The sequence below is a fragment of the Leopardus geoffroyi genome, chromosome C3 (assembly GCF_018350155.1).
Source record: "Leopardus geoffroyi isolate Oge1 chromosome C3, O.geoffroyi_Oge1_pat1.0, whole genome shotgun sequence".
Taxonomy (NCBI): domain Eukaryota; kingdom Metazoa; phylum Chordata; class Mammalia; order Carnivora; family Felidae; genus Leopardus; species Leopardus geoffroyi.
The window spans coordinates 53,214,037-53,239,006 of record NC_059338.1 but is presented as its reverse complement, the minus strand read 5'-3'; the positions used below and the strand labels follow the sequence as shown (position 1 = coordinate 53,239,006).

Sequence of the window (24,970 nt, the reverse complement as noted above, 5' to 3'; positions counted from 1 at the left end):
GCATCCTGAAGCTGTAAGAAAGGTAACAGGAAGTTGCATAGAAAATTTGAAAGAAGCATTCCAATACGACAGGTGGGATTTTTCACAGTGAAGTACCAGACCACCTAGCAGAAATTTCAAAACAAATTTCCACTGGTTAGATGGTTCTTAAAAACCACAAGAGTCACGCAGTGGAAAGTGAGATTGCATTTGTTAAGTGATATTCTTCAGAGAAAGCAATGTTGCACATCCTATACCCCTCTCACTAAAGTAGAGAAGAGGAGAATGCCTGCTCTTTTACCTCTGGCCTAGTGAGTGAGGATTCTTATAGGATTATTCAGAGAACTATGGTGGGAAGGATGGGGAATAAAGGACTGATACCTGACTCCCCCCCTAGGAAAATCTAGGGGGTCAGAAAGTGATGGCTTGGCAGGTTCTTTGTTATTGGAGAGGATATGCCCAATTGCATTGGGACCAGTGAGCTCTCTCGATATTTCTCAGGACAAATGATGCATAAAGCTTCTCACAGACTAGATGTGGGCCACACAGGAGAGAAAGAGCCAGTCCAGAGATCTTTTTGTTTAAATTAAAGTTTATTTATTTATTTTGAGAGACAGAGCATGAGCAGGAGAAGGGCAGAGAGAAAGGGAGAGAGAGAATCCCAAGCAGGCTCCGCACTGTCAGTGCAGAGACTGATTCGGGGCGTGAACTCAACGATCCGTGAGGTCATGAGCTGAGCTGAAATCAAGAGTCAGATGCTTAACCGACTGAACCACCCAGGCGTCCCCAGAGATCTTTTTTGACTCTTACCCAAGAGAATTGCCTGATATGTCAATTGGGCTCTAACAGAATGAACAGTATGTTGTGGATATCCGAAAAAACCTGCGACTAAGGAAGGAGCAGCCCCAAGAGTAATAGAATGTGTGCCCAGATGTTGTTGCAGGAGTTAGAGCTTGACTGATCAAGCATAAGTCTCTGAGGAACTCACAGAGGTTCCCACAAGACAAAGAATCAGTTTTAAACATCTGCCAATCCCAGGAAGTACAAAGTCATCTCCCTGTAGTTCTAGCCAAATAAGACCTTTCTGCTCTCTTTTCCCTGTTCCCTTTCTGCACAATAACTCAGGGATTCCATCACAGTAGCTACTGCATAGGGAAGAAAGTAAATAGGAAAAGGAGAAAGGGCTGACCACATTCCTTTTCTCTAAGACTTTCCTTTCTAAATGTCAAACTGAGGCTCAATTTTGTGATTTAAAGTGATTATAAGTTAAGGGAGCAGAAAAGTCATGAGACTTGCTGCAATTTTCACCTTGGTGGCAGGGGGAAGACTTCCCCCCTGAATTCATTTCAAGAGAACTGTTATGTTTTGACTAGATCTCACAAGTCACATTAGCCCAAGGTAACACATACACAGATTTTCCACTGTACAGTTAGTGGAAATATTTCAGAACATGCAGGAACAAGTCTTAGGAGGAAGCACACATCACAAGCCCAAATTTAGAAAATAAAAATTTCATAATTTTGGTATTAGTTTCGTTCACCAATTACTACAGTAGAATCCTGAAATAAAGGAATGTAGAAAAAAGCTCTATGGAAGAAATAAATGTAAAATTTGAACGAAAAGAATTCAGTTTTCCTAAAGTAGGGAAAAAAATGCAGTGTACTTTCAGTGAAATTACCAAACCAAAATGTGTTCAAAAATACACCTTTTAGGGGTGCCTGGCTGGCTCAGTTCGTAGCACATGAAGATTGCTGACCTTGGGGTTATAAATTCAAGCCTCATATTGGGTGTAGAGATTACTTAAAAAACAAGTATAAAGTATACCTTTTAGCCATGGTTATTAAGAAAATAATTGTTGGGGCACCTGGCTGGCTCAGCTGGTTGAGCATCTGACTTTGGCTCAGGTCATGATCTCATGGCTTGTGGGTTCAAGTCCTGCTTCGGGCTCTGTGCTGACGCTCGGAGCCTGGAGCCTGCTTTGGATTCTGTGTCTCCCTTGCTCTCTGCCCCTCCCCCACTCACACTCCATCTCTCTCTGTCAAAAATAAATAAACATTTAAAAAAATAAAAAAAGAAAAGAGAACAATTGCTAAAATTCTCATCCAAGCTCTCTGTATCAGCCATCCTTTTAGATATGATAGATCCAAATAAACAACATCAATTTTAAAGGAATTACATTATTATGAAACTACTTTGACTCTCTATTCTAAAATCAAGGGAATCAATTAAGGAGTATGCATGTAAAATAAGGTTTAAGGGTAAGAACACTAGTTAGATCCAACTGCAGTGAATAAGACCAAAAATAACAAATAATAATGCATTATATAGGTTTTCATTCTCTATAAGTTTTGGAAGTTGGCATTTCAGAGAGTTGGACCTTCTACAAAGTCATAAGGGACCTAAATCCTTTAGTTCATCACCCCTCCATTCCTATGGTGTGCTCTTGTATTCTGGTTCAAGATGGTTGCTAGATTTAACCATCGTGTCTATGTTCCAGGTAGCAGGAGGGAGGAAAGAAGAGCCCATTCCTCGTCTTTGAAGAAAATGTCTCAGTTCTCTTTGTCAGACAGAATATGTGGCTGCAAGGGAAGTCAGGAATTGTAGTCTTTTAACTCTGCACATTCTAGTCTTGAATAAATTTGGGGTTTTGTTACTAAGGTGGAATGAGAAAATGGATGTTACAGCAAGCACTCAGGAGTCACCAGCATAGAGACTTAAAATATATTTCTTCTAAGAAAAGGGCTAGGTCAAACCTTGATTACTAACAAGTAGAATTACTGATAAAGATCCTTACATGTACTGTACGTATGATTTCCTTTAAATGCTTGCTTTCCCTATGAAGAAAGAAAAACCCAAGAAAACCTACAACTAAAGAAAAACTACAATTAGTAGGAAACTCAGTAACTTGTTATATTATTTAAGCTCTCTGTTTTATTGAGAAGAGAAGCATCTCAATAATTTCTGAAACAAATTTGGGAATGTGTTCATTCATGCTATTACTCATACAATAAACACTGAATGTCTAGGGACCAGGGGAAGAAAAAGACATGATTTTAGTCTTCAAAGATCTAAAATCTAGTGGAGATAGTCATGAAAAAATTTAAATGTATGGAAGTGTTATAGGTGCTGTAACAAAGTATGTACCAGCTGTTGTGGGAGCACAGAAAAGAAAGATATTAATTCCATAAAAGAGATAGAAGGTTATGTATCCAAAGTAAGGCAGAAAGTGATGTGAAATTAAATGAAAAATTATTATGCAATTTATAATATACCAAAAAGCATAGAAAATAACATAATTTACATCCATTTACAAGCTATCCTGAACTCAGATATTAGGAATATAATCACAGGACATACTTTTTGTTACAAATAATACCCAAACCTGGATTTTGGTATAAAGTTTGAACTTACTAGCATTGATGTATAGAGGTAAAAACATTATAAACCAATGATCTTCCACAAGGGGTTGTGATTGTAATTAAATCAAAGAGTTAAAGAGTAGTAAGAATGTTTCTGAAATTCGAGAAATGCTAGAGAAAGTGTTAGGGATCTTTCAATACATTCTAAAGCAATAGTGTTTATCATTTAATAATTCTCCATTAGTTTTAGGTTAGGTAGACTCTAATAGAACTTAGACATAATTTTTTTTTCTTTCAAATTTGAAGCTTATTTTGTCTGTGGCAACAGGAAAAGGGACTAAAAACTGTCTTGGGGGGAGGGGTGGGAGGTGGTAGAGAGGGTGTGGGTTTCTCTTGACTCAGAAGAGCAAAGTGGTAATTTTCCTCCCTTTACCATGAAAGTATTTGTAATTTTTGAAGTTACTTTTCTGCAAAACATATGTATTTAAGGAATATTTCTGATATGGCCAAAATCTAAATTCTAGGCCTGTGGCAAGTACTTCAAGGGAACTTGGGGTCACTGCCAGAGCTATGTTTGTGTGCCTCTTGTAGGGAATGCATCAGGGAACAAGAAGTCTGCTAAAATGGCTGACACAACATCAACAGAGGCAGGCTCCCTCTTTGACTATGTAGTTTCTTTCCGTTGTTAAAACATAGAGTTCCTTTTCAATTGTTTCTTCACATTGTTAAAAAAGAAGTTACTTTTTAACCATTTTTCTACATTGTTAAAAAAAAGTAATCCAATCTAGAATGCTAGATAATAACCTAAAAATTTGAGGAAAATATATATTGCCAATTTCAATATTTTAAAAGCTGGGGGTTGCCTGGGTGGCTCAGTTGGTTGCCGACTTTGGCTCAGGTCATGATCATGGTTCATGAGTTTGAGCCCCACGTCAGGCTCTGTGCTAACAGCTCAGAGCTTGGAGCCTGCTTTGGATTCTGTCTCCCTCTCTCTCTGCCCCTCCCCCACTCACACTCTGTCTCTCTCTCTCTCAAAAATAAATAACCATTAAAAAAAAATTTTAAAGCAAGACAGGAAATTCCCAGGTTCTAGAAAAAGGAAAACAGAAAACCAGAGCATTAGGGGGAGCTGAAGCCAAGTACATGCTGAAGCCCAATTGGAATAGGGAACATGCTATGAGACTGGAAGACTAAAAGACAATGACCGCTGACACATGCAACAACATGGATGAATCTCAGAATAAGTACGCCAGGTGAAAGAAGCAACACAAAACAGAATGCATATTGTACAATTCCATTTATAGAAAAGTCTAAAAAATGCAAACTTATCTATAGTGACAGCAGATCAGTGGTTACATGAGGATGGGAGAGAGAGTGGGAGAGAGAAATTACAAAGAGGTCCAAGGGAAGTGTTTTGGGTAATGGATATGTTCACTATTTTGACTCTGGTGATGATTTCATAGGTGTATACGTATCTCAAAACTTGTCAAATTGAATACTCTAAATATGTGTAGAAATATGTGTAGACACATTCAAAAGAATGAAACTGGACCACTTTTTCACACCATACACAAAAATAAACTCAGCATGGATTAGAGACATAACTGTGAGACTTGAAACCATAAAAATCCTAGAAGAGAGCACAGGCATTAATGTCTCTGACATCAGTCACAGCAATACTTTTCTAGATATGTCTCTTGAGGCAAGGGAAATAAAAGCAAAAATAAACTATTGGGACTACATCAGAATAAAAAGTCTCTGCACAGTGAAGGAAATGATGAACAAACCAAAGGGCAACCTACTGAATGGGAGAAGATATTTGCAAATAACATATCCAATAAAGGGTTAGTATCCAAAATATATAAAGAACTTATACAACTCAAGACACCAAAATCAAGTAATCCAATTTAACAATGGGGAGAAGACATGAGCAGACATTTCTCCAAAGAAGACACACAGATGGCCAAGAGCACATGAAAGGATACTCAACGACACTCATCATCAGGGAAATGCAAATCAAAACTACAGTGAGATATCACCTCACAACTGTTAGAATGGCCAAAATTAACAACACAGGAAACAACAGTTATTGGTGAGGATGCAGAGAAAGGGAAGCCCTCTTACACTGTTGGTGGGAATGCAAATTAGTGCAGCCACTGGGGAAAAAAGTATGGAGGTTCTTCCAAACGTTTAATGTAGAATTACCCTATGATCCAAGAATTGCATTACTGGGTATTTATTGCCAAAATACAAAAACACTGATTCAAAGGGATACATGTACCCCTATGTTTATAATGGCATTATTTACAATAGCCAAATTATGGGGGCAGCCCAATAGATGAATGAAAAAAGAAGGTGTGGTATACACATACATTGAAATATTACTCAGCCATAAAAAATAAAATGCTCCTATTTGCAATGACATGGATAGAGCCAGAGAGTATAATGCTAAGCTAAATAAGTCAGTCAGAGAAAGACAAATACCACATGATTTCACTCAGATGCGGAATTTAAGAAACAAAACAAATGAACAAAGGAAAAAAAGAGAGGCAAACCAAGAAACAGATTCTTGACTATAGAGAACAAACTGATGGTTACCATAGGGAAGGTGTGAAGGGGGATGGGTTAAATCCATGATGGGGATTAAGGAGTGCACTTGTGGTGATGAGCAACGGTGATGTATAGAATTGTTAAATCACTATATTGTGTACCTGAAACTAATATAACACTGTATGTAAACTATATTGGAAGGAAATAAATAAATACATACATACATACATAAATTGCAGTCTCTCACATGTCATTTATATGTGTCATTTATATCACATGAAGCTGTTAAAAACAAACAAAATCAACAAGCAAGTTCAAGACATCCTTCTTTCTGTTTTTGTTTATGTAATTTATTTGTTGAAGGAATTTGGTGGTTGGCCCTGTAGAGTTTCCCACATTCTGGATTTTCTTGATTGGAAAAAAAAAGATCTTTTAGAAATATGTAATGAAGAATTTATGGGTGAAATCCACATGAGGGGTGGGGAAGAGGAGATTGGGCATATATTGATCATTTTCCAAGCTGAGTAGCACCTGAAGACTGATACTGTTCTCTCTACTTTTTATGTGCTTAAACATTTTTGTAATAAAGAGTTAAAATAAAAGAAGTCCTGGGTCCCCTAAATCTCTTAGAGGTTGAACATAGAGGTCTACATTTTCTAATAATAAACTCCCAGAGTGATTTTGTTATATGTTAAAGAGAATCACTGGCCTAGATCAAAGTAGAGGACTCTGATGGTGAGATGGATGTTGGATACTTGCCACAAAGTATGGGAAAAACAGTTTCTGGTATGTGTACTTTCTATTTCTTATCAAATTACAAAAATTGTACATTTATTCTTTTTCAGAGAGATTTATGGCTCTGCCTACTTCCTCCACTGCTGAGAAAATTTTCTGATCCCTACATATATACTGATTTTGTTCTTCTTAAAAATGTTTATTTCTGAGAGAGAGAGCGAGCAAGCAGGGGAAAGGCAGAGAGAGAGAGAGAGAGAGAGAGAGAGAGAGAGGAGAGAGAGAGAGAGAGAGAGAGAGAGAGAGAATCCTAGGCAGATGCAGTGCCACGAGCACAGAGTCTGATGCGGAGCTCAAACCCATGACACATATTCATGACCTGAGCCAAAATCAAAAGTCGAACACTTAACCGACTGAGCTACACAGGTGCCCCTAATTTTGTTCCTATTTAATTTTAAAAGTGTGATTTTAATATAGGTTTGGTTTATCATTTGGGCTTAGTATGATTTGCCTGAATTACTGAGTTTCAGCCCTACATAAAACTGAAACATAAAAGTTTGTTTTCTGTATCTATAGTCTCCTCTATGACACCTTTGATCTCTCAGATTCTTAGTGTCTCTTTTTTAATCTTCCCACTAGTAAAAAACCACTCAAAAACCATATGATAAACTCATTTATACAAGATTACTGATTAGAGTCATGAAGTCCTCTTCTCAGGGAAAGTAGATTTAAAGAGGGCACAGGATTTAAGTTGTTAAAAAGAAAGTATAGTGATGAATTCTTGGGCATCAAGTAACCTAGTCAGAGAGTTTTGGGGGGTGGTTACCTTCAAGACCCTTTACACTTTTACCAAGCAGGTTGTTACCTATTGATCCATTGAAAATGTATCCTTAGAAGAACTGGATAATGCCTTTTCTTTTGTAACTTGCATGGAAAACTTAACTTTGGTTGCAAGCAATAAAATTCCAGGTTTGAAAAATTTTTAATGTTTATTTATTTTGAGAGACAGAGAGAGCGTGTGAGAAGTGGAAGGGCAGAGAGAGAGGAGAGAGAGAATCCCAAGCAGGCTCTGAGCTATTAACAGGGAGCCCTGATGCCTGGCTTGATTTCATGAACCATGAGATCATGACCTGAGCCAAAATCAATAGTCAGATGCTTAACTGAGCCACCCAGGTGCCCCAGATTTGAACTTTTTAAACAGTCCAGAAAGTTTATTGGCCCAGGAAACTTAGTAAATCTGGAAAGGGGTAGGCTTCAAGCTGGGTTTGAGCTTTTCTATTATATGTCAGCTTTTATTTATTTATTTATTTATTTATTTATTTTTTTTATTTTTTTTTTAATTTTTTTTTCAACGTTTATTTATTTTTGGGACAGAGAGAGACAGAGCATGAACGGGGGAGGGGCAGAGAGAGAGGGAGATACAGAATCGGAAACAGGCTCCAGGCTCTGAGCCGTCAGCCCAGAGCCCGACGCGGGGCTCGAACTCACGGACCGCGAGATCGTGACCTGGCTGAAGTCGGACGCTTAACCGACTGTGCCACCCAGGCGCCCCTATATGTCAGCTTTATCCTCAGGCTGGCTTCCCTCATGGTAGCAAAGTGGCCACAGTAATTATAGGACTTAGATTCATCTATCACACTAGCCAGAGTAGGAAACAGGGCACTTTCCTTCTCCCAATAAACATGAGATCTGGCCTTCCTTATGATTGGACCACTTTAGATCTGCATTAGTGTCTATCCTTGACAGAGTTAGGTGGAGACCAGATTAGGCTAGTTATGGAATCAATTAGGGCCCACACCTGGAGCTGGAGCCGGAGCTTTTCCCATTCAAATCATTAGCTGCCTCACAATTGCAGAGGGGTAGAAATGCATGCTGGGGAGTCAACCAACAATGCCCAATATAAAAGATATACATTTCCCGCCATTAAATACCATGATTTAAATTCTTCCAGGGGTGCCTGGGTGGCTCAGTCAGTTGAGCGTCTGACTTTGGCTCAGGTCATGATCTCAAGGCTCCTGAGTTGGAGCCCTACGTTGAGTTCTATTGACAGCTCGGAGCCTGGAGCCTGCTTCAGATTCTGTATCTCCCTCTCTCTCTCAGAAATAAACATTAAAAAATTAAAAATAAATAAATTGCTCCATTTTGTTCAATATGTAACATTTCTTGTTTTTGATATTATAAAAGTTTATAATTTTTAAAAGTTTTTTCTTAATGTTTATTTATTTTTGAGAGAGCACAAGTGAAGTTGGGGCAGAGAGAGGGAGATACAGAATCTGAAGCAGGCTCCAGGCTCTGAGCTGTCAGCTCAGCCTGACATGGGGCTTGAACCCGCGAACCATGAGATCATGACCTGAGCCAAAGTCAGGCACTGAACCAACTGAGCTACCCAGGCACCCCTAAATTTTATAATTTTTTAAAAAGTTTATTTATTTATTTATTTTGAGAGAGAGCATGAGTGAGGGAGGAGCAGAGAGAGAAGGAGAATCCCAAGCAGGCTCTGTGCTGTCATGCAGGGCTCTAACTCACGAACCTTGAGATCGTGACCTGAGCTGAAATCAAGAGTCAGATGCTTGACTGAGCCACCCAGGTGCCCAATATTATCAAATTGTGAATTGCAGGCCCACCTGAAAGAAACAGGGTAAGATAAGGTACACTAGGGAATACAGAGACTTTAAGGAGAGAACACATGTCCCGTAGCCAGCCGATTGTCACTATGTAGGTCTGCTGTTTACAAATCTTTGTTTTTTTAAAAGAGAATGCCTGTGAAATCTTCTGGCTTTTAACATTAACTTTGGCTAGTTTAAGTACTGTGTAGGCCAAAAAAACAAAAAAACAAAAAACAAAACAAAACCTAACATGTTTGTGCATTAGATCTGGACCTAGGCTACTAGTTTCTGTCATATTATGAGCCATGCTCATAATACCCTCCTCCAAAGTGAGAGCTTTAGCCCTTTCAAGGACTAGGGCTGCTAGCATTTGCTAATGGCAAAGGAAGCCATAACGGGGAGAGAAGTGAGCAGCACACATTATATGAAGGATGCTGTTATTAATTCTTTGGCATGTACTTAAAACTGTTTTCTTGGTGGTGAGGATGAGTTTGCACCGAATTACCCTCACTGTCTCTTGTTTAGGTTCTGTTGTGACTTGTCTCTTATCTAGGTTCTCTTATGGCATCTCTTATCTAAGTTCTATTGTGAAGAACAATTCAGTTTTGCACAATGACCCCTGGTGATCAGAGGTGTAACATGTGGCCATAGGTCAGAGTTTGCCCTTTTTGTCAAAAAGTTTCTGTCCAGTGAGAGGCTGTCAGAAGGTAGAAACTATGTCTTTCATCTGTTGACTTCCTCATGGTCCCCAGTGTAACTTTACGTGTACTTTATTTAGTAGAGGTTTGGTACTTATCAGCTTATTTATTAATAGGTACTTGTTTATTAATAGATACAGATGATTTGAGTTGTTCTAAACCTAATTTTATTAAATATCAAACTTCCAGCATTTACTGAGTCAGGGCCAGAGCTAGGTAGACTCTTGGAATACAGAGGTTAAAGGACCTTCTGGGAAGGAGCCCAGAAGGGTAGGGGAAACAGAGAATAGTTGTAATACTCTTGATATGTCCTAGTATCTCTAGACATTTAAATCAGGAAAAGTTAAAAAAAAAAAAAAAGAGAGAGGGACCTTTGGACAAATGTCATATGTCTCAGAGCAGTTTTCGGATCTAATTGGGGAAATGAGAGCAGGGGAATTGAAGGGGGACAGAGGGGGGAGTATTTTAAACTAAACAATTCATTCTAGAGCTCAAATCATTGGACATACACTGAAAGCTTGCTGCACCAAAGGCACTTATTCATACAATTGCATTTATGGAGTACTACCTGTGAGTCAGGCACTCTGCTAGGCATTGTGTAGGAAAAATGAATGAAGCAGGTCCTCGAGGATTCTCTAGAGGGATAAAATATTGCACAGATTTACCTAGATAAGGTTGAGTATATGCGGTGTCGCAAACCGATAGAAACAAAGTGTTATGGAAATTAGGAAAATTTACAGTTCATTTCTGGCTGCAGGATCTAGGAAGGAGGATACCTACACTTGAAGGCTCAGTACACAATACTTGTAGAAGAGAAAGAGTTGGCTTCTTTTCTCTCTACTATGTCTATCTACTCCCAAGAATAAAATGAGGGCCAGTTTTCTACATAGAAGTACATAGCAGGTATTTTCCCTCTTCTATCTCCCGAGTCCCCCACGACGAACCAGGAAGGGAGTGCTTCGCAAGCACACAAGACACCTTGAGAAAGGCACAGAATAGAAACTGGCGAGAAAAAGTTATTGTTTAAGGTGACTTCCCTGAGGATTACGGTGCATTAAGAGTGAAGACACGTAAACCAGGTTCCTGAGCGGGAACACAATCGCCCCAAACTTAGAATTATCTAAGAACTGGCTAAGCACTGGGCAGGGCCGTCACCTACCCTGACCGGGGCCCGGGGACGCCCCTCAACGCGCTCGAACCGGCTGGCCCCAAGGGCGCGGTTACCTCCCCGGAGGGTTCTAACGCCAGGCGAGGGCCTCCCGCCCTTTTCCGGGTCCCTATTCTTACTACCCAGGTTCTATCAGGTCTTCGCTCCCCCGCCCCCTGCCCAACCTCCGCCAGGCAGGGACGTGTACGCGCGTGCGCGCCGCCCCCGAGGGCAGAGAAGGCGCCTCCGCCCTCAGGAGCGCGCACGCCGCGCCGAGGGGCCCTGACGCGCGCGCTCCCGGCCCCCCTCCTCCTCGGCCCGCCCCCTCCCTCGCCTCTTCCTGCCGGGCGGTCCCCCTCTCCCCCCCCTCTTCGCTCCCTCCGCCTTGCTCCCTCCGCCCTCCCAGGGCTCTGGCGGCCACGGAGTGAACGGGACGGGCCCGGCCGCAGAGCGCGGAGCGGCGGGTGGGACGTGGGCGCCTGGCAGAGTTGTTCCGGCCCTGCCCGCGGAGACGTGAGGAGGTGAGGCGAGGGCGGCCTCCTAGGGGCGGGTTGGCGGCCGGGCGGCAAGGAGCCGCGGGCCGGGCCGCAAGGAGCCGCGGGCCGGGCCGGGGGTGTTGGCGCCGGGGCTGAGCCGTGGGAGGGTCGGTGTGGGGGCCGGGCCGAGCACAATATGCGAGAGGACTGCGGGGAGGAGGGCACCGGGGCTCCGGGACTGTCGGTCGCTTCCTGGACCCCACAGCTCTGCCTGCTGGTCGCTTCTCCCGGCCCGGGCGGAGTCGGGGCGCCCCTCACCTGGGGGCGGGGTGGGGACTTGGGCGCTAGCCCCCAGCTGTGCCCTCCTGACAGTGCCGCCGCCTCCGCCGCTGCGCCTTGCCTGCCGCCTGGCTCGAGGTCCCTGCAGCCCCGCGTCCGGGGGGCGTGTGGTTGGGGTATTTGCTTACCCACACAGGCTTCTGTTCGTGACCGCTTTCGCCCTCGCGCTCCCCCTGCCTCCGCCCGGCACTTTGCTCCGCTCTTGCTGTTGATGCTTGTGGTTTTGCAGTCTGGGAGGGGCTGCGTCCTGGGCAGATCTCTACCTGCAAGGAATGCCCCGCTTCAGAGTTGACCTCCTGGCCGCGAAAGTCCTCCGTCCAGGTGTGGGTGCTTAGTGTCCTGATAACTGAGTCAAAGTTTCTGAGACTGGTCTAGTACTTTGCACGGGTCGCCAACGGTGCAGGGCTGGGCAGTGCGTCAGCATGTGGAAAGGGGCTACCAGCCAGCAGAAGGTGGCCGAGTGCTAGAGGACTGGACTGACAGGGTTTGTTTCTGACCCTGGGGCAGTGCGTCCAGGTGCTTGTGTATTCTCCTTGTAGCTCTCACGATTATCTTAGAAAATGTACCAAAACGTAGGTGGTCACTTGCAGAGTTGAGGGTTTCCTGCAAGTGAGGAGAAGAGCCAACCTCATTATGCTAATTAGTGGTAAGGAGAACTTTTGCTTGCTGGAGAGATTTCAGCGGTGACTGGAAACTGATTTCAAGGCCTGCATTTTAGTACTGGAAGGTTTAGGGATTTTTAATACACTTAAATTTTCTTGTACTTGGTGGGAGGTAGGTGGTTGCTTGTTACAGTTCTGAAAACACAATTTCAAGAAAACATTCTGACTTTTCTTATAGCAGTGTTTACATATGGCTTCTGTACTGTAGAATAGCCAATACTATGATGTCAGAAAATAAAAAATGAAGTTTGCTTGTGGTCAAATTGGAAGTGGATTTTGTCCATGGAAAATATTGGTCCACCAGCTGCTAGCACTGGAAAACTGGCCTATGATTCATTATCTCAAGAAAGAGCCCCATGTGAAACTCACAATGAAATTGCAAAGGAGCAAGACCAGAGGAATTTCATCCGTTTGTATTTAAATGCTCACCTGTTTGGTGAGTTAGTTGAGACTGTGAGTTAGACTGGTGTGTATATTAATTCAAAATGTGCTCTGATATTATGTATTAATAAGTCATCTTGGGAGAAGTGGATGTAGTTGGGCAATGCTGATATGAGAACATGTTATGTAGCCTACATTATATTCTAGAAAGCTGGAAACAAGGTAGTAGATCCCAGTACTATTGGGACATGTGGTGAATAAACCACCCAGCATAAAAAGGTGTGACAATACATGTGTGAAGTTGTTGTTGTTGTTTTTTGGCCTGAGTTATTTGATAGGAACTTTAATATACAGTATTATGGTTTTGCTATTCTGAGAGTTTTGTTCCTTTTGTTCCTGTTTCATGATTTAGATAGTTTTCTTTTCACTCTAGTAGTTATTATACTATTTTTTGAATGAAACAATTTTATAAGGCATATGAAAAAAGTTTTCATGTTTATCAGCTTACCAGCGTAAAATTTGTGACTTGTAAAAAGTTGTAATTAAAAAATTTTTCTTTGCTTTAACCCAGATTTCAACTCAATTCTATATTTATTTGAACTCAGATGATACAGAATTAAAGCTGAAAGTCCTTTTATCCATTCTTAATGGAATAGTTAAAGAAGGAATTCTGTTGTGCCAAGCAAAAATATTATGAGTGGGAGACAGCCAAGCTTCAAGAGATTAACTTTGAAGACAGTAGTAGCTAACTAGCAAAAATTTCTTGCGTTGAGGGTATAGAACTGGATCTGCGTTCCATCCTACCATTGTCTTGAAGAGGTGTGGGGATGATTATGGCTAGAAAGAGGGTGTTTAGAGAATAAAGTAGAAACTGTAGTCTGTGGGATTCCCAGGCACAGAGCGTTTTTTGTTGTTTTTTTTTGTTTTTGTTTTTGCTATGTCTCACAAGTTTCAATGAGTTAGTGCACATATATAGCTCTTGCCTTGTAGGAATAGGTCAGCCACCGGGTCTGAGTCTGACCAGCAGAAGAAGCTGTTCCAGCCTCTGGTACTGCAAAAGTAGCTCAGGAACTTCTTATGAAGATAGTCTTATGAGCATTTGCCATGACTAACAGTGGAGGCAGAGAAAGTACTGACTTGAGCGTGAGTTATGGTAAAACATGCATTTTGGAGGAGAGATTTAATACTGTGAACATGGAAGAAGGCCTTTCTTGACTTGTGCCTTTTCAGAGTGGTGAATAATTTTCACTTTGGTCAGTATTTGAGATTGGGTATAAATACATGAACGTCAGTGAACCCCTAATAAGGAAGAGTTCATGGAATTTAGCAGAACTTGTATCTCAACATTCAACTTTTCATATTTCATTTACTTTCCATATTCACTCATTCAACAGGTAGGATGCCATAATTGTTTGAGGATAGCACGTTTGTGCTCATGCTGACTCCTTTTTGTCAGATTTTGGTACTTTTTGGTGTAATTTTTGGGGATTTTCCATGGAAGCTTCTAGGCATATAATTAGTTGATGTGGAGTTAGATTTGGGCTACGATTATTTGAAATTCTGAGCCTTCTTGTTTTCTAAATAGCTTTAAAAATAGACAACACAATTCTTTATAAACACTCATGAAAAATCTGGTTACAGACTGTGTTGTTGTCTAGAACAGCCAAGAATATATTCAAGAAACTTCCCCTCTCCTTACCTAGTTTAGTAAGCTTAAATAAGAAATAAAGTTTTTTTTTTTTCAATAAAAGCCTAATTTTCCCAGAGTATCAAGTCTAACAACTGTTGGATGTGCTGTTTTTTTTTTTTTTTTCCCCTCCTTGCCTGTTCTAAATTCAACAAGTACATGTCTCTAGTCCATGGCAAAAACTTAATTCTAGTAGGGAATTCTCGGAAATGGGAGGTCTTGTTTGGGGATGCAAGCTTGTGCTGGAGAATTTGGCTGGAAAACATCAGATATAGAAATTAACTTTTTTTTAAAAAAAAAATTTTTTTTTCAACGTTTATTTATTTTTGGGACAGAGAGAGACAGAGCATGAACGGGGGAGGGGCAGAGAGAGAGGGAGACACAGAATGGAAACAGGCTCCAGGCTCTGAGCCATCAGCCCAGAGCCTGACATGGGGCTCGAACTCACAGACCGCGAGATCGTGACCTGGCTGAAGTCGGACGCTTAACCGACTGCGCCACCCAGGCGCCCCAGAAATTAACTTTTTTATAGCACTGTTTTTTTCTGTACCTAGGGTTCTCAGTGGGGTGGGGGCATGGGCACAAATGTCACAATTACTTGGATTTTTTTTTTTTTTCATATTATATATTTTCTCTTCCTCTCCTTCTCTCTCCCCTAACCCTTTGCTAAATGAACCACTGTTACTAGTAGGAGTGTGTTTTGTCCCTAAGGTGTGTGGGGCTGAACAAAGGCTGAGAACCTTGGCCCTTTGCTGATACTTCCTAAGCCAAATTTCCACTCCCTGTAAGTTGCCGTCTGTTGATATCAATAGGGATCTCTGTAACTCTCATTTCTGAGGAGAAATACATTTTGGTGGTAAAGAGATTATGTATATAACCAAACTTAGAGTAAGATTTATTGCATTGTGGAGGACACATGGAAGAGACTAGGAGATTGTTCAGCTGAACATTTATGAAACTGTTTTGACTGGGACTTACAATAAGAAACATGTTTTATACCTTAACTCAACACTCCCCCACCCACCCCATGTGCCTGTGTACAAAGTTGAAAATTTGGCAAAACTATACTTATCTTTTCAGGACCTTGCTGGAACTGGCTCATTGTACTGGCTTGTAGAAGCAGTGTGCCTTTGTCTTCCTCCCTCGCTCCATGTTCAGTGACATGAGCTTGAAATTGGCCGTGGTGTGAGAGCATGTAGAAGTATATAGTTCAGGGCCTTTTTCTCTGCTTCGTATAGCCAGTTTTTAAACATTTTCTGCGCACTACTGCCTACAACACACTTTGATGTTTTCTATTACACTTCATTTATTTAAAAAAATGCTGGGTTTGGACTCCCAAATTGATTTTATAGCCAGCTAATGATAGATAACAGTCTATATTTAAAAACTGGTTTGGTCCACCCTCTCCTCTTTGCAGGTGAACATACCAAAATGTTGAAGTTCAAGGTCAGATGGCTAGTTACTAGTAAAGCCGGGTCTCCAGAATCCTAGTAATCTGGCCTTGTTTCTAGTGGACTTCTCTACTAACCCAAGCCATTTATGTAGCTCAGTTGAAGCGCTTACTATGTGCAAGACATTGGTTAAGCAGTTGGAATAGTTTGAATAAGGCATGGACTTTGACCCTAAGGCCTTTATGTTTATGTAGGGATTAGATATGGAAACAAAGCTACTATAAGGCAGAAAGTAATGTGTGGTAAAGAAATAAAGATAAGGCACTCTAAGAATTTAGAGACAGGAGGGGGCGATTACTTTTGGTTGTAAGGATAAGGGAAGAGGTGACATTTTAACCGTGCTTTGAAGAATAGGTAGGATTTGGACATGTGGAAATAGGACAAATAGTACGTAAAGAAAGGCCTTTCTATACCAGGGGCCAAGGGTGATCAAAGATCAAGAGGGAAAGGACTAAGCAAGAAAGAGCATCAGATGGTGAAGAGCCTTAAATGCCAGTTTTCCTTTCTGCTTTTCAGTTTATCTTTCCTTTTTGACTCTGGAGTCATCTAGTAGTACTTCTTAACATGAGGCTTTATATATATGCCTTGCTCCTGATTAGAATATGACCCAGAGAACACTTGAGTATTCTTACAGTAAAAGCTGAAGGGAAAAATTATTAGTGTTAAGGAAGCAACCTTGTGTTTTCCAATCCTAAAACTATTGGAAAGTAAGGGAAAATATTTTCTTTGTGAGGAGATACTATTATTTTTTGTTTTGCCAGATAGCATCAAATTGGCTGTAGTAGAGGAGGGAGCAGTTTTGAAAGTATTTTCAAAGTGCCTTTAAAATGTGATTTCAGAATGGATGGATCTTAGTTTTTGGAGGCAGATCTGGTTCAGGGAGAAAGGTAGTCTTTACAGATCCATGACTGGGCTGACTAGCTTTCAGAATTTAGTGCATCAAGGCAAAGTATTTTATATGACATCCAGATGTGAGGGATTGAGAGATTTTTATTTTTATTTATTTATTTTTTTACTCAAAGAATTTCAGCATTTATGTTATTTGACAAGCTGTATGACTGAGGATGTTTTGAAGTCCTGGATGGACCTTGCCTTGTTCCACAGGTGAATTAGATGGCTAGAAATGAACATAAGTGACAGTAAGGTATGTCTGTTAATCAGATTGACTGGTGATAGCTCTCAAGCTTTTCTGTCTTCAGATGATTTCACACTTTACTGCTTCTAAGTAAGATGATGCACAATTTGAAGAAGCTTTAGTTCTTTTTGACCTCTCAGTTCTGTAAAGGTAAAAGCCCTTTTAGAGTGTTGCCCAGGTAACAACAAATACACAGACTGGTAGAAGCATGTGGAAAATTTTGGTAATCTTGGTGATGAAGTTGCTACAGTAAATAACTGCTTAGTTGGTAGAAGCTGGGCTACTTCTGGATGGTTGACGAAGAATTTTTAGGATGAGCTTTTGTTCCAAAATAAATATGAATTGTGTCTTTGCCATTCTGTTTTCCTCATTTATTTAAGCTTCTGATATGTAAAGTTTGTCCTGTCATTTCAGAAGGTTTCAGCAGTTTCATATGAACTGCTTCACAGGATAGCACACCCCAAATAGCGTGATAAGAGTTCAGATGCAGCATGCCTCAGATACCTCACACCAGTTGAATGGAGTAGCTAATCGTGTCAGCACAGGGTTGTTTTTTTTTTTAATTAATTTTTTTTGAGATGTGTTAGGCTTCACAAATAGAGTTTATATGATATTGATGTCTTTAAGCTGTGTGTTTTCTACAGATATTCACATATGCAAAAATGTGTATTATGTATGTATACAGACATGCACACCACCCACTAATTGTTGGTATTTGTAGTGAGAGTATGGTCTACCTGGAAAATGCCTAAGAACAAGTGGTCATACTCTTTGAAGGCTATCATGTGAAACAGTGACAAATATGACAGTAATGCAAACCCAAAGGGACTTTTTGCATGCCAAATTTCCAGGAAAGGAGCACACTTAAAAAGGCAAGTGTAGGACACATTCATGTATCAGTGAAGGATTTCTCAACTTTTCCTCTACCCCACATATACACCCACATTCTGTCCTATTTTTTAGTAGTAAGCAAAATCGCAAGACTTCAAAATCAGACTTCCACCACAGGGGATGAAAAGAACAAACACTATTTTTAGAAAAACTACAGACCTGTGGTTTTCACTTTTGCAGATTTAAGAGATATATAATACTAGTTTTTGATAAACCATACAGAATATTTATCCTGTGCTTCAAGATGTATTCATTTTGAGGTCCTATGCTAAGAGCATTGAACAAATGCAAATCGCTAGTGGTTAATCAGGAATTTCCTTGAGTAGTTTCTCTGTGTAGTAAATTTATCTTGGTATGACATTTTAAATAGATATATTTTAATTTAGTGAAAAGTCAACCACTGAAGGGAACCTATATATATACTGGCAGACAGTATGGTTTCTTAGGCTTTTGTTTTTTTCCTTAGGGTGTTTTATAGTAATTTTGTTACTTTGGCTTCTGAGGCCATCAGACCTCATTCATTTATTATTTCCACCAAGCTCTTCCCTCATGAACTGTATTCTTTCATGTTATTAAAAAAAATTTTTTTTTAAACGTTTATTTATTTCTGAGACAGAGAGAGACAGAGCATGAACAGGGGAGGGGCAGAGAGGGAGGGAGACACAGAATCTGAAACAGGCTCCAGGCTCTGAGCTGTCAGCACAGAGCCCGACGCGGGGCTCGAACTCACAGACTGTGAGATCATGACCTGAGCCGAAGTCGGACGCTTAACCGACTGAGCCACCCAGGCGCCCCTTAAAAAATTTTTAAGTTTATTTACTTATTTATTTTGAGAGAGAGAGGGCAAGTGGGAGGTGCAGACACAGACGGGAAGAGAGAATCCCAAGCAGGCTCTGCACTGTGGGATTCAAGCTCAGTGGGGCTTGAATTCATGAGCTGTGAGATCATGATCTGAGCCAAAGTTGGGACACTTAACCAACTGAGTTACCCAGGCACCCCCCTGCATTATTTCATTTTAAATCTTTGTCTGATATGTGCCCTACTGTTAAGGAGTGTATGTTTGGACTAATGTTTTGATTTGCCTTTGCCCTAGTCTTTGTGTAAAGATAAATTACTGCCCATCAAGTTGGTACTGAATTTTTTTTTTTAAATCTTTGTTTATTTTTGGGAGAGAGAGATAGAGTGTGAGCAGGGGGGGAACAGAGAGGGAGGGAGACACAGAATCCAAAGCAGGCTCCAGGCTCTGAGCTGTCAGCACAGAACCCGATGTGGGGCTTGAACTCGTGAACCGTGAGATCATGACCTGAGCCCAAGTTGGACGCTTAACTGACTGAGCCACCCAGGTGCCCCAAGTTGGTACTGAATTGCAATTCAGTTAATGTCTCGTTTCCTCTATCCATTTTTTCCCTCAGTATTCTAAAATATTATTCTTCTTCTTCAAATCCTAGGACTGTCTGTTTACCTATACTAGCAAACTATAACATTTTTATGCATGAGTTATGTAACTTAATTTTTCGTGAATGAGTCTAGGCCTCAAGTTTTTTTTTTCTTTTTAATTCTGAAATGCATTTTGTCTACATTGTGAGTAGTTTTGATGGATGAAACAGGTTTCTACAGTTGGTTTCACAAACAATAAAATAGCAATCTCTACCATTTGAAGATACCAGATACAGTTTTTAAAAGGTAATTTAACAATAGGTTAGAGAAACCAGTTTGTTTAGCAGTTAATGTGATACTTGCCATTTTGCATAAAAATTTCATTGTTTCCATGCTAATCATAGTGAAACTTTATTATATTACACAGAGGAGAATTTACTTTTTAAAATAGAGGGCTTTAGTGATTTTTGCACTTTGGAGAATTTCATTTGGAAGAGGATAATAATAGATTTTAAAAATTTTGGTTGGGCTGGGGTATGAATATGGGCAAAAATAATCATTAAACTGCAAATAGCTAAAATCATTTTTTGATTTTATGGAAGACAAGGTATGTAGAACACATGACCTTAATTCTTGATCTACTGCTATTGTGAAATTCAGAGAGAAAAAGTTATTTACCAAAAAAGTGATTTCTTTATTGAGTAATAATGAACTAACATTGAGGGTTTAATGGATTATCTCTAGTTAATCTTGACAATAACAGTGTGGGGTAGGAGTTAGTATAATATTATTCCCAGTTTGTGGATGAGGAAATGGTGAAGGTCAGTAACTTGCTTAAAATCATCCTTCCCACAAGTGGATGATTGCTCCTAAATCTGGCTCATTGTGACTCTCAACTAGTATCAATGATTCTTTAAATGGGGGTGATGATACTTATCTTGCCTATTTCATAGGGTGGTTATGAGAATAAAAATAAGGTTTACAAAACACCTGTAAATATGCCTGGTGTTTTCATCTTACTGGATAATTAGTAAAAAATGCTTACTTATTTTGAGAGAGAGGGGTGCAGAGAGAGCAGTGAGAGAATCCCAAGCAGGCTCTGCACTGTCAGCATAGAGCCTGATGTGGGGCTCAAACTCATGAGCGCATGAGGTAGTGACTTGAGCTGAAATGAAGAGTCAGATGCTTAACTAACCGAGCCATCCAGGTGCCCCATTTACTTTTGAGGAGCCAAAGAAATCTTGGAAATAGATAAACACTTAAATTACTTTCTGATTACTAAAATGAGTTGAACCATATAATAAGTTGAACAGATGAATATTTGAAAGGCTGTTTGCACAGAAGACCTATTTTGTGTGGGTCCACAGGATCAGTGAATGAAAGATGAAGGAAAAAATATAGGGGTTTATTGAATAACAAGTGGATTGGATGATCTTTAGCAAATTGAATTTTTTTCTGCAATGAGGAAGAGTATATTAAATAACATGAGGTAACTTCTAAGACCCTTCCAAGATTAAGAATATACGAGTCCTGTAATGGGTGACTTTTATTCTTTATTCTTCTAACAACTTGAAGTAGCTAGATACAGCCAAGATAACTTTTAGCTTGGATCATCAACAGTCACCATTCTTTAATGTCAATTTTTTGCACTTAGGTTGAGCAGAAGTATGTAGTTGCCTGGGGAAAATGTAGTTATGTATTTTTGTCTTTTTCCCTCCAAGATAAAAAGGTATTTTTCATGGTGAGGTGGGTAAAAGAGTTTAATAGTATATTGTCACATGCTTGTATTTAATACTTTTCATATTACTTTCCCTTAAATTTAGATTTCCCGAATGTGTATTTGGGAGAAGAAAGGTAATGTCGTCATAGGTATGAAAGGTCATTTTTATTATATGGAATGTTATGGCTTTATGGCCATAAATTCAGTTTCATTCTCTGACATTGTTTTATTCAACAGCATTTATAAGGCAGAGTATGGGTTCTGTGCATAAGAAGCACAGGTAAGAGACTGTTAGTTAAGCTGACAGTCATATTGGAGAAACGTCAAAACAGTGGAGTTTAGCGAGGACGGGGCAGCATAGGATGTGTCTTACAGGAAAGCTTCAGAGTGTTATGTACCCTGGCCTAGGATTTCAGGTAAGGCTGCCTGAAATATCTGAGTTGAGCTGAAAGAAGGCATGAGAGACTTATTTTATTTATTTATTCATTCATTCTTTCATTCTTTCATTCATTCATTCATTCATTCATTTTTTTAAATGAGAGAGATCTTTTATTTTTTTAAAGTTTGTTTTCATAACCAGCGAAGAAATTGAATCGGTTATCAAAAATTTCCCAACAAATAAGAGTCCAGGACCAGATGGCTTCCCAGGGGAGTTCTACCAGACGTTTAAAGCAGAGATAATACCTATCCTTCTCAAGCTATTCCAGGAAATAGAAAGGGAAGGAAAACTTCCAGACTCATTCTATGAAGCCAGTATTACTTTGATTCCTAAACCAGACAGAGACCCAGTAAAAAAAGAGAACTACCGGCCAATATCCTTGATGAATATGGATGCAAAAATTCTCAATAAGATACTAGCAAATCGAATTCAACGGCATATAAAAAGAATTATTCACCATGATCAAGTGGGATTCATTCCTGGGATGCAGGGCTGGTTCAACATTCACAAATCAATCAATGTGATACATCACATTAACAAAAAAAAAGAGAAGAACCATATGATCCTGTCAATCGATGCAGAAAAGGCCTTTGACAAAATCCAGCACCCTTTTTTTTTTTTTTTAATTTTTTTTTTCAACGTTTATTTATTTTTGGGACAGAGAGAGACAGAGCATGAACGGGGGAGGGGCAGAGAGAGAGGGAGACATAGAATCGGAAACAGGCTCCAGGCTCTGAGCCATCAGCCCAGAGCCCGACGCGGGGCTCGAACTCACGAACTGCGAGATCGTGACCTGGCTGAAGTCGGACGCTTAACCGACTGCGCCACCGAGGCGCCCCGTCCAGCACCCTTTCTTAATAAAAACCCTTGAGAAAGTCGGGATAGAAGGAACATACTTAAAGATCATAAAAGCCATTTATGAAAAGCCCACAGCTAACATCATCCTCAATGGGGAAAAACTGAGAGCTTTTTCCCTGAAATCAGGAACACGACAGGGATGCCCACTCTCATCACTGTTGTTTAACATAGTGCTGGAAGTTCTAGCATCAGCAATCAGACAACAAAAGGAAATCAAATTGGCAAAGATGAAGTCAAGCTTTCGTTTTTTGCAGATGACATGATATTATACATGGAAAATCCGATAGACTCCACCAAAAGTCTGCTAGAATTGATACATGAATTCAGCAAAGTTGCAGGATACAAAATCAATGTACAGAAATCAGTTGCATTCTTATACACTAATAATGAAGCAACAGAAAGACAAATAAAGAAACTGATCCCATTCACAATTGCACCAAGAAGCATAAAATACCTAGGAATAAATCTAACCAAAGATGTAAAGGATCTGTATGCTGAAAACTATAGAAAGCTTATGAAGGTAATTGAAGAAGATTTAAAGAAATGGAAAGACATTCCCTGCTCATGGATTGGAAAAATAAATATTGTCAAAATGTCAATACTACCCAAAGCTGTCTACACATTCAATGCAATCCCAATCAAAATTGCACCAGCATTCTTCTCGAAACTAGAACAAGCAATCCTAAAATTCATATGGAACCACAAAAGGCCCCGAATAGCCAAAGGAATTTTGAAGAAGAAGACCAAAGCAGGAGGCATCACAATCCCAGACTTTAGCCTCTACTACAAAGCTGTCATCATCAAGACAGCATGGTATTGGCACAAAAACAGACACATAGACCAATGGAATAGAATAGAAACCCCAGAACTAGACCCACAAATGTATGGCCAACTCATCTTTGACAAAGCAGGAAAGAACACCCAATGGAAAAAAGACAGCCTCTTTAACAAATGGTGCTGGGAGAACTGGACAGCAACATGCAGAAGGTTGAAACTAGACCACTTTCTCACACCATTCACAAAAATAAACTCAAAATGGATAAAGGACCTGAATGTGAGACAGGAAACCATCAAAACCTTAGAGGAGAAAGCAGGAAAAGACCTCTCTGACCTCAGCCGTAGCAATCTCTTACTCGACACATCCCCAAAGGCAAGGGAATTAAAAGCAAAAGTGAATTACTGGGACCTTATGAAGATAAAAAGCTTCTGCACAGCAAAGGAAACAACCAACAAAACTAAAAGGCAACCAACGGAATGGGAAAAGATATTTGCAAATGACATATCGGACAAAGGGCTAGTATCCAAAATCTATAAAGAGCTCACCAAACTCGACACCCGAAAAACAAATAACCCAGTGAAGAAATGGGCAGAAAACATGAATAGACACTTCTCTAAAGAAGACATCCAGATGGCCAACAGGCACATGAAAAGATGTTCAGCGTCGCTCCTTATCAGGGAAATACAAATAAAAACCACACTCAGGTGTCACCTCACGCCAGTCAGAGTGGCCAAAATGAACAAATCAGGAGACTATAGATGCTGGAGAGGATGTGGAGAAACGGGAACCCTCTTGCACTGTTGGTGGGAATGCAAATTGGTGCAGCCGTGTGGAGGTTCCTCAGAAAATTAAAAATAGACCTACCCTATGACCCAGCAATAGCACTGCTAGGAATTTATCCAAGGGGTACAGGAGTACTGATGCATAGGGGCACTTGTATCCCAATGTTCATAGCAGCACTGTCAACAATAGCCAAATTATGGAAAGAGCCTAAATGTCCATCAACTGATGAATGGATAAAGAAATTGTGGTTTATATACACAATGGAATACTACGTGGCAATGAGAAAAAATGAAATATGGCCTTTTGTAGCAACGTGGATGGAACTGGAGAGTGTGATGCTAAGTGAAATAAGCCATACAGAGAAAGACAGATACTATATGGTTTCACTCTTATGTGGATCCTGAGAAACTTAACAGGAACCCATGGGGAGGGGGAGGAAAAAAGAAACAAACAAACAAAAAAAGAGGTTAGAGTGGGAGAGAGCCAAAGCATAAGAGACTGTTAAAAACTGAGAACAAACTGAGGGTTGATGGGGTGTGGGAAGGAGGAGAGGGTGGGTGATGGGTATTGAGGAGGGCACCTTTTGGGACGAGCACTGGGTGTTGTATGGAAACCAATTTGACAAATTTCATATATTAAAAAAAAAAAATAAAGTTTATTTATTTAAAGAAAGAGCATGTGCGGTGGAGGGGCAGAGAGAGAGAGAGAGGGAGAGAGAGAATCCCAAGCAGGCTCTTTTCTGTCAGTGTGGAGCCTGATGCAGGGCTTGAACTCACAAATTGTGAGATCATGACCTGAGCCAAAACCAAGAGTCAGTTGCTTAACTGACTGAGCCATCCAGGCGCACTGCGAGAGACATTTTAGATAGAGGTATGAAGATTTGAAATTGTAACTCTTTACCTATGTAGACCCTGTGTAGGCA

At 40.3% G+C, this 24,970-nt stretch overlaps 1 protein-coding gene across 7 annotated transcripts in view; it reads left to right on the top strand.

Annotated features, from left to right (window-relative positions):
* Positions 1–11,369: 11,369 nt before the first annotated feature.
* Positions 11,370–24,970, top strand: part of RABGAP1L (RAB GTPase activating protein 1 like) — a 767,496-nt gene continuing 753,895 nt past the window's right edge. For 3 of the 7 annotated variants that reach the window (XM_045452833.1, XM_045452838.1, XM_045452837.1), the window contains exon 1: positions 11,370–11,592. The gene's annotated coding sequence lies outside the window, so the exon portion shown is untranslated. The remainder of the gene's footprint in view (positions 11,593–24,970) is intronic. The other 4 variants (XM_045452836.1, XM_045452834.1, XM_045452835.1 and 1 more) reach the window with 2 other exon arrangements.